The following is an 8840-nucleotide window of genomic DNA, read 5'->3' on the forward strand; positions in this document are numbered from 1 at the left end:
TGAGGTGGGGCTCTCAGGTGGTCTACCAACACCAGCCTGCCAGAATGCAAACCTGAAACAGATTCAGTTTACCAGCAAACCCCTGAAAAACAGCAGGATAAGCTGTTCACTTAAAGCATAATGATTTTTTAAATCATAGGTAGAAGTAAGAAGATAAATCAAATGTATTTAAAAAAACCCTCTCATAGGCATGGGCTTATCACAGTCTTTCAGGTCTTGTGAAACCCTTCCTGGACAATTAGGAGTTGAGGGACATGAAAATTATTAAATTAAAAATGTAATATTAATATATTATTAATAGTATTATTTATTTTTAAAGATCCCTAAAATGTCATGCTCATATATATAATATGAAACAGACAGAACATGTAAGACATACAGAATCCATTCTGGATGGGCTACTTACCACAAAGCCACCTGTGAAAACATGTCATCAGCCTAGACTCATATGACTGAAACTTTGTACCACTGCATGGACAAATCATGTCCAACATACATTGGAGAAAAAGAGTTTAATTGTTTTTTGGGGAATGAAAATGATACTAAATTAGGTGTTCTTTTGTCTCTACATAGATCATTTGTGGACAACAGCCAAAGACCAGATACTCATTTACCTTGGTGTATAAATATGGTGAAGGAGAAAGGTACGAGAGAGACTGAAACACTGAACATTCTTTACACCTTCATACCAAAATGAAGAATTAGAGAGTGCTCATTTCTCTCCTGTATGATCCTATGTGCTGCTGAAAAAACTAAAGGTCTCCAAATTCAGATCTGTCATCTGCTGCCTTTGGCAGAAGCAATACAAAGGCATACATTTCCTGCAGTAGGCTTGTAGGAAAGGCTGAAAAGATGGGGCTGTGGTATCCCAGCCTATAGTGAGTGTACAATGTGCTGCTGCTGTGTGATGCTACTAATGTTCAAAAAGCAAACAAGACCCAAGTAATAGTAAATAGGTACGAACCAAAGCAGAAAGGGGATACTGAATAGCCAGAATAAACTGCAACCTTCATCTTGCTGCTAAGAGGCAAATTATTGTTAATTAGGCCATTTAATTAAATAAATGTTTTCTGCCACTTTGATTAAATTTAAAAGTAATCACTTTTTGTCCAGCTCAGATTTTCTTCATGTAACACTACATTTAGTAAAGAGAACTACTCATAGTCTTTGAAAAAAATTCACGTATTGTCTGTTCTCATTGAGGGGAAATAGTTGCCCAGCACTCTAAAAACCTCTGAAGGAAGGACCCTCATTAGATAAGGAAAAAGCAGATATACACACAAACTCTAAGGAACTCTATGAATGAGAAATACCTAAGACAAGGAGGTGTTGTTCCTCTAATCCTAAAGAGTTAATCTAAGAAGAATAAGCAAATCCAATTTTTTTTTAACTATATCAAGGTCCTTTTAGTTTTTTAAAGGCTGGTAACTTTATCATTAGCTATGTGGAAACGCTGTGATTTATCTAGTACTGGCAGCACTGATGCACACTCTCTGGTTGTAGGCAAAGGCACTTAAACATAGTCAATAGTATTATACCTCATTCCAGCCTGAAGTCCAGTCCAGTAGTAACAATCTTTTTTCCTCACCACTACCATAAGTAGGCTGCAAAGCATCATCTGACTTCTATGTGCATTTATTGAAATGTATTTTAATTAACTCAAACTCTCAATTTAATTCCACTTTTATTATTGACTACCCAGAAAAGAAAGGTTTTTACCAAGCGTAATAAGCTTTTTTCCTTCCTTGTCCCTTGGTTTAAGATTTAGATTTACAATACAGACACACTTTTAATGCAAATATGATGTAATGGTTGTAATTTCCCCCCCTTTTTTAATTGTATAAGAATGAACAGCAATCATCAAAAATTAAGAGAGAATTCTATTTGGCAAAATATATCCAAAACTTCATATATCTTGATATAGTTTATCTCAGAGGATGATCATAAGTAGATGGAAAATGTCCAACTTGAGAGCAAGGGATATATGAGATTTTATAAATATATATTAGGGAACATACTAGAAAATATTACAGAATACATAAAAATACCAAAAATAGATTGTTCTTTAAATATCAAATTAGAACACAGACCACATCTCAATCTTTATCTTTTTCTATACCTTCTTTTAAAAATAATCAGCTTGTGCTTTTTCTTTAATGTGAATACATTAACACTCTGAAAAAAAATTGTATACACAACACAACTGTTAGTCAACAACTTTCAACTGAAGGAAAACAACCTGATAAACTGAAAAGAATTCTGTGTTATTTGCTTTCTGCACACTTTCTTAGTGAGCAATTTTTATTAAAAAAAATTCATCTTTAATGACTTTTTAGTACTTCCTTGGCTATTATTCTGCTTTTTGTTCATGCTTCAATTACAGTCCTGTACTAAGAGCTTTAACTTCAAGAATAAATGACTATTCAGAGCTCTCTATCTCTTTGAATTTAGAATTTCATGCTGTAAAGTGTATTACTATTTGAATAATTACAACATATCAATACGACAAATATTCCACTGAACATTTAGCTATTTCATAAATCTGTAGATTATGTGTGACTTTCCTACCAGGCAACAATGGCAGAAGGAAGTAGTCCAATCAGTCCAAGGATTCTCTTCCTAAAGAAAAGACAAATATGACTCATGTCATATCTGGAGCTAAATTACTTTTTTAAGCTGGAGAAATTCAAAATAAAACCTTCCGGATTTTTAAGTTTGTCATACTGCACATGTAGAAACATTCAGCTATATTTTAGAACGCACAACCACATATCATCATATATGGGAAAAGAAAAAAATACAATTAATATGAAAACGGAGAAATTAGTGACTCCACTCATTGGTGTTTCCAGGACAATCTATGTATTTCCACAACGCCAAAGTATAATTGTCAGATTTACCAAACCTCACTCATTAATGGCAGTTCATATTAACATCCATACAAACATACTCATATATATCCAAACATGACAATATTAAGTGTGACAACTGTGTAGCTTTTTAGAAGGGGATACATTCAGTCCTGGTACAAGCAAAGGAACAAGTTAACTGGACGCTTAAAATTACATTATGGCAAACTGTTTTTCAGTTTTCTGTTTTTCCTTTCCCAACAAAGAATCTAGAAGTCCACATGAAATACCTGCATATGCTATACAGTATATATGATGAAGTTTGGTACTGTCCTGAGGCACCACAGTTGTCTAATGCTAGTCTGCAAGAAAGGCAGCGGTGTTACTGCAACCCCTTAGAAACTTAACTCAGGCCAAGACACAGACACCACAGTGTGCTTACAATTCACAGCCTAGAGTCCTCTCTTAACTGTAGGATCTAATTACCGCTCTGTTAAAAAAATGGAGCAGGACTTGCTGTATTCTGTTAAATCACAGCCAAGATAACAGATGGAAGCCAGAAAACAAACACCTTCCATTTAGTAACCTATTGTTGCTGTGTATCTCCCTAAAACAAAAAAGATTCAAGTCAACATATGGCAGAAAAGTGATCCTACCCAGCAAGAGACAGAGCTATTGAAAACAAAGGCAACTGCTCCATTCCTGTTAAAATTGTGCCACTGAAGCAAAGAATTCTGTAGTCTGTAGGAATAGAAATGATATGTGAGATTTATCCCAAGGAACAAGGCATTCAGCAGGGAGTGACACATCCTCATCTCTAATTCATTCTCCCAAGATAATTTAAATTCATGCAGTCACTCTTTTAAGACAGATTACTTGGAGGGAGGAGATGGGTTTGAACACTCAAAACAGAGCCAAACTGAATCTTCCAGCTCTTATATCAGTAATCTAACAGATAGGTTGTTAAATAAAAGGCTATTCAATCTCCCCATCGTTCATGTTAAATGCAAGCAGCTACACCAAACCAAGATTCTCTGAATATGAATGCGTGGCCTGAGAATACTGACAAAATCAAGCCCTTGGACGCAAGCTGAGGATTGTAAATGGCTGAATGGGAAACAGGTGCTAAACCGCTCTAGCTGCTGCACACTCAAGAGATAAAAGTTAAAATCAAGAAAGATCCTTCTGATTTTAGGCATCTCCTGGGTTAGGCGGCAGCTGTGTGAGATTTCTCAGATTGCATTTTTGGACTTAGGCACCTGAATTCTCCCTAAATCCTGCTTTAGGTATTTAAGTCCTTTATCGGATCTAGCCAATAAACTCTCTCTCTCTCTTTACTCTACCTGGTTAAGTATTTTAGATCCTATTATGCTTTGCCTCCCTTTTTATTTTTAATGAGATCTTTACCTTTCTAACATGTAGTTAACTGTTTATCCTATGTGTGGTTAGTTTTTTTTAATACTCACTAGTGCATACATAATTAAATAATTCACTGAGGGCCTTATTTCAAAAGTACTGAGAACTCACAGCTCCAATTTTCCCAAAGGGAATTAAGATCCCTTGGAAAACCCCTACTGCAGTGCTGTACAAAAATGCCAGAGCTAGTGGTAGCAGTCTAACCCTGTTCAGCTCACCTTAACTAACTTTTGAGATCAAGCTGAAAATGCAGCTTTGTGGCCTCTCATACCCCCCAAAAAATGACTCAAAGCCAACTTCTGCCCAACACTGTATTGCACAAACAAAGGTTAGTGTTTGTTTTATTGCAGTGATGCTGAGAATTTTTCCATTTAAAAGTCTCCCTGCCAGAACTATCTCACTAAAGCCCCAAAAGCCTACTAAGCAACAAAGAACAAACTGAAACAAAACAAAATCAAGTTGGTTCTGAGCTTTCATTATTTCTTAGCTAGGGCTGAAGTGACTCAAACATCAGCAGCTAAGGTCTCCAAAAGCCATTCAAGAACTGGGCTTTTTTAATGTGGTTTGAAATTTCCTTTTTAATGGTTTTGGGTTTTTTTTTTTTTGTTTGGGTTTGTTTTTTGTTTGTTTTTTTTTTTTAGAAGAAAACATGTTAATAGTAGAACAGTTAGCTCTTAGGAACATTATACCTTCTTGTTATTTATTTAGAGTATGACTCTTACTTGCCTAGTCTAATCTTTATCCAATACATTTTATTCTGTCTTTGCTACACATCTTGGCAAAATGTTAACAACAGCTGGATAGCTAGCTAGCTACCGTTAAAGAAGAGGGAAAACAGCCAGAAATCCATTACCACATTTTTCTTAGAATACAACTACTTTCTTTGGGTTAACTACTTTTTCTTGGGATATATGTCAAGACAGACTGGAAAAATGGGACTCAGCTCCAGATTTTCCATATGCAGGTATTAATTTTTAGGTCCACTGCCTGTCACTTCTTGTTCCCTTAGCCTGGGTTGGTTTTGCTTCATTTTGTTTATACTGCTGTTGATTTCTGAAGATCTTACATGAGAATAATTTGGTACAATTTACCTAAATCAGGGTCAAATACAACTTAAAACTGTTTTATCATCACCTCATGTTTAATTGGGTTGCACACACTACTTGTACAAGGAATTGCTTACAGAAACATCAAATCAACAGCTAAAAAAACATAAGAATGTACTTCTACCTCACTGTACTGAAGACATAGTACTTTGTAGGTACCTTCCTGAACAAGGACAACCAAGAAGTACATAAGCAGTTGTAAAATACTGTGCTATAGTAGGAAGAGAAAGGACAATCCCTCAAGTCCTTCTTAAAATGGCCCACATGAACTGCACAATGGCATGGTTTGGTTTTGTTTTACAGTATCTCTTGTCTGACCCTATAAGAGGAAAAAACCCCAAACCAAACAGATTTTTGTGCACGCTATTTTTAATGGAGTGGTGGTGGAGCTGTGCATATTATCTAAGCTAATAAAAAGTTGCGTATCTTCCCTGCCCCCTCCTTACATAACTACCACATTCTGATAGTAACACAGTGACAGATTACAAAGTTGTACTTTTTCTTGTTTAGGTAAATATGACAAAGGTGAAATAATACACAAAAAACAAAGCTTGAAGAATCAACTGTAGCTTAAAGATACAGGAATGACCACACTGGATAATACCAAGGTCCAACTATGCTGAGTATTTCCAATGGTGATAAAAATGAATGTCTACAGAATAAGGATGAGGTGAAAATACAGTCAGATTTCTCCCCAGATAGTCTCTCAGATTCCAGAGATCTGTCTGGGGGCTTCCTGATGCAAAAATGATTCTTTTTATGCAATAGATTCTTTCCTGTGAACTTCCCTATATTCTTCTTGAACCCAGCTGTAGCATGCCAGGTTCCAAAATCACTCGATAGCCAGAGGACTCCCTCTATTCTTGCAGTATACTTCTGACATTTATTTAAGAACAAACTGGAAGTCTGTATCATTAATCTAATGAACTTCTAACAACTTTCTACAACCACACAGAACAAACTTAAGCAAAAATAAATCTTCTGTGTACCTGAACCTAGACAATTTTTTTTCTTTATGTACAAGAGCCCTGTTTCCAGGAGACAAGACAATAAAGGCAGCTGTGAATGCAGAGAACAGCATGTATCACAACCATCAGGAGACAGTGATGGGTTACAGTGACAGTAAGTATTACTAGCAGAATGAGCAAACTCTGAAGGACTAACTAAACAGATTTCTACAACTGGTACAAGCAACACAGTATGTCAGGCTCCCTACCCACCTAAACATCCATCCTACCCCAAACTCCCTTCAACTGTTTTTAATTGTTTTGAAGTGAAAGATGATGGGAAAAAACTCAACTCTTCAGCTCAAGACCCCAAGGCTGTCAAAGTCAAGAGTATTTTGTTCCTGTATATTGGGAATTATGAAAGATAGCTGACTGTAGCTGCCAATATTGCTTGAATCATCAGTATAAATGCTAAAATACATCTAGTCTTAGGAATCGTTGGAAGTGGCAATGGTGGAAACAGGTTTTCATTTCTAGTTGGTTTTAACTGTTCCTGCAGAGGACAACCTTATTATCCTAACTCTAGCTTTTTAAGGAAGTCTCACAAGCCCTTGAACTTTGTCCTGTTTAATTTTTCTTCTCCATTTCCATAGGCAATCTAATCTGAAATGCATAACAACTACTGTTCTCTTTCATGATGGTCCACAGTTCTCCTTTCAGAGTTTTACTATTGTCCAAATTGTCTGTTTATCTCCCTGATACTTTGTGCAGTCAACTCACACTTGACGTATCTAAAACAGAATCCATAACCTATTAAAACCATTCATAATAATTCAAAGCATTTCACTTCATCCCATCACCATTCAAGTTCACACCACAGGTATCTCTCTTACTTTGATCTTTCCTTAGACTGTAATTTCCTACCTCACTCCATTTTTTAATGAATTACTCCGATAGACTATCTTTCCTATCCACATTTGAAATACACCCATGTTCTCCCTCATATTTCAATTACCATAACATCTTCGACTTTAAGAACTTGAAAGACACTGTAAAGGCAAAGGATGCAGTTTAGAGTGGCCGAGTTCAGACAAAACACCTGGATGTAAATCCAGATGTGTCTGGTTACTTCCAGTCACAGCAACTTTGCCTATAGCCTCTTAGCAACCTTAACTATCATCCTGCAGTTTGTTATACATGAAATACAGCTGAAGACAAATATAGCCATAAATTAATTTTTCTGATGTGTAAGCCTTGCCTGGAAGGTTTTAGAGGAACTGCTACATTTATCTGAGACTTCTGGATTTATGACAGCCTTCTATCTTAAAAAAAAAAAAAAAGCATCGTAGCAACTGCAAATACATAGCACTTATGCAACAGATGTTAAGCTTTCATTAGAGGCTGACATATGTCTGGAAACCCTAAACATTTTCCCATGAAAATGCACTGTGACTACTACTTTGTTCAGGTAAAACTGATCAGGTACTTCCTCAGAAGCACTCGACTCACTATTTTACACGTGGAAAACATGTTAGTGCACCAGCCGGCTGCTCGGGCACAGCGCACACAGCCGGTGCATGCAACGACGGCACCGCTCCCCCCCCACGGGCACGCTACACGAAGCGCTGGAAACGTTCAAGAAAAGCGGGGGAAATGCATAAAGCCAAAGGACAACAAGCTCTTTCTGAATCTTATAACTTTTATCATATCGGGTCCCGCACTAAAAAACTCGCGCAGAAGGGGCAGGGCCAGCCCCAGCAGCCGGAGGCGAGTGCGCGCACCAAGCCGCCTCACGGGCGGCCGAGGGGGGGGCTCCCTGCGGGGCCGCGGCCACCACAGAGCCCCGCCCACTCGGGGTGCTGGGGGACCCCCCAGAGACCCCTCTCCCCGCCCCAGCAGCTCCGTCCTTCCGCGCTCGGCTGCTCCCCCACGTCCCGCCCGCCACCCCGCCCCGGCAACGCCGCTAACGCCCGACCCCCGCGGCCGCCCTCACCAGAGCAGCCGCTCCTCAGAGCGGCGCCGCTCGCAGGAGCCAACCCGGGGCCCGCGGGCCTGTCCCTCTGCCCCGGCTAGCTACCCTCCTCCCCCGGCCCCGCTGAGGCGCTCCCTCCCCGCACCGCCGCGCCACGCTCTCGGCCAGCCGCGGGGCTAGAGACGCGGGGAGAGCAGCGCCCGGGGCTCGGCTGCCGGGGCAGCGGGCGGGCTGCGAGGGGCGCCGGGGGAGCGGCGCTCTGCCGGACCGGCCTCCCCCCGCGGGCCGGCCGGCCGGCCCGCCCGCCCACCCCACGTGACACGGCCCCACCCCCGGCCCCACCCCGGCACGGCGCGGCGCGCGCATGGCGCTCTGTTTTGTAACCTCCTTCCATCTTGAGCCCTCCCCCTTGCGCCCCGCCCCCTCGTGGCGTCGCCCGCCGCCAATGGCCGGCCCGGCCGGCGGTCAGGTGACGTAGCGCTTTATGTAAGCCGGCGGGGTGAGGGCGCGCGGCGGAGCGGTTTGAAAGGGGGGCAGTGCTGGGCGCGCG

General features: G+C 40.4%; 1 protein-coding gene across 2 annotated transcripts in view; it reads right to left on the minus strand.

Moving 5' to 3' along the window:
- The window catches only part of TRMT9B (tRNA methyltransferase 9B (putative)), a 121408-nt gene extending 112843 nt beyond the window's left edge, over positions 1–8565 (minus strand). For both annotated transcript variants that reach the window (XM_056332047.1, XM_056332057.1), the window contains exons 1-2: positions 8312–8565; positions 2569–2619 (exon numbers count right to left, since the gene is read on the minus strand). The gene's annotated coding sequence lies outside the window, so the exon portion shown is untranslated. The remainder of the gene's footprint in view (positions 1–2568; positions 2620–8311) is intronic.
- Positions 8566–8840: the final 275 nt, after the last annotated feature.

This window comes from Falco biarmicus, chromosome 1 (assembly GCF_023638135.1).
Source record: "Falco biarmicus isolate bFalBia1 chromosome 1, bFalBia1.pri, whole genome shotgun sequence".
In the NCBI taxonomy this organism is placed as follows: Eukaryota; Metazoa; Chordata; class Aves; order Falconiformes; family Falconidae; genus Falco; species Falco biarmicus.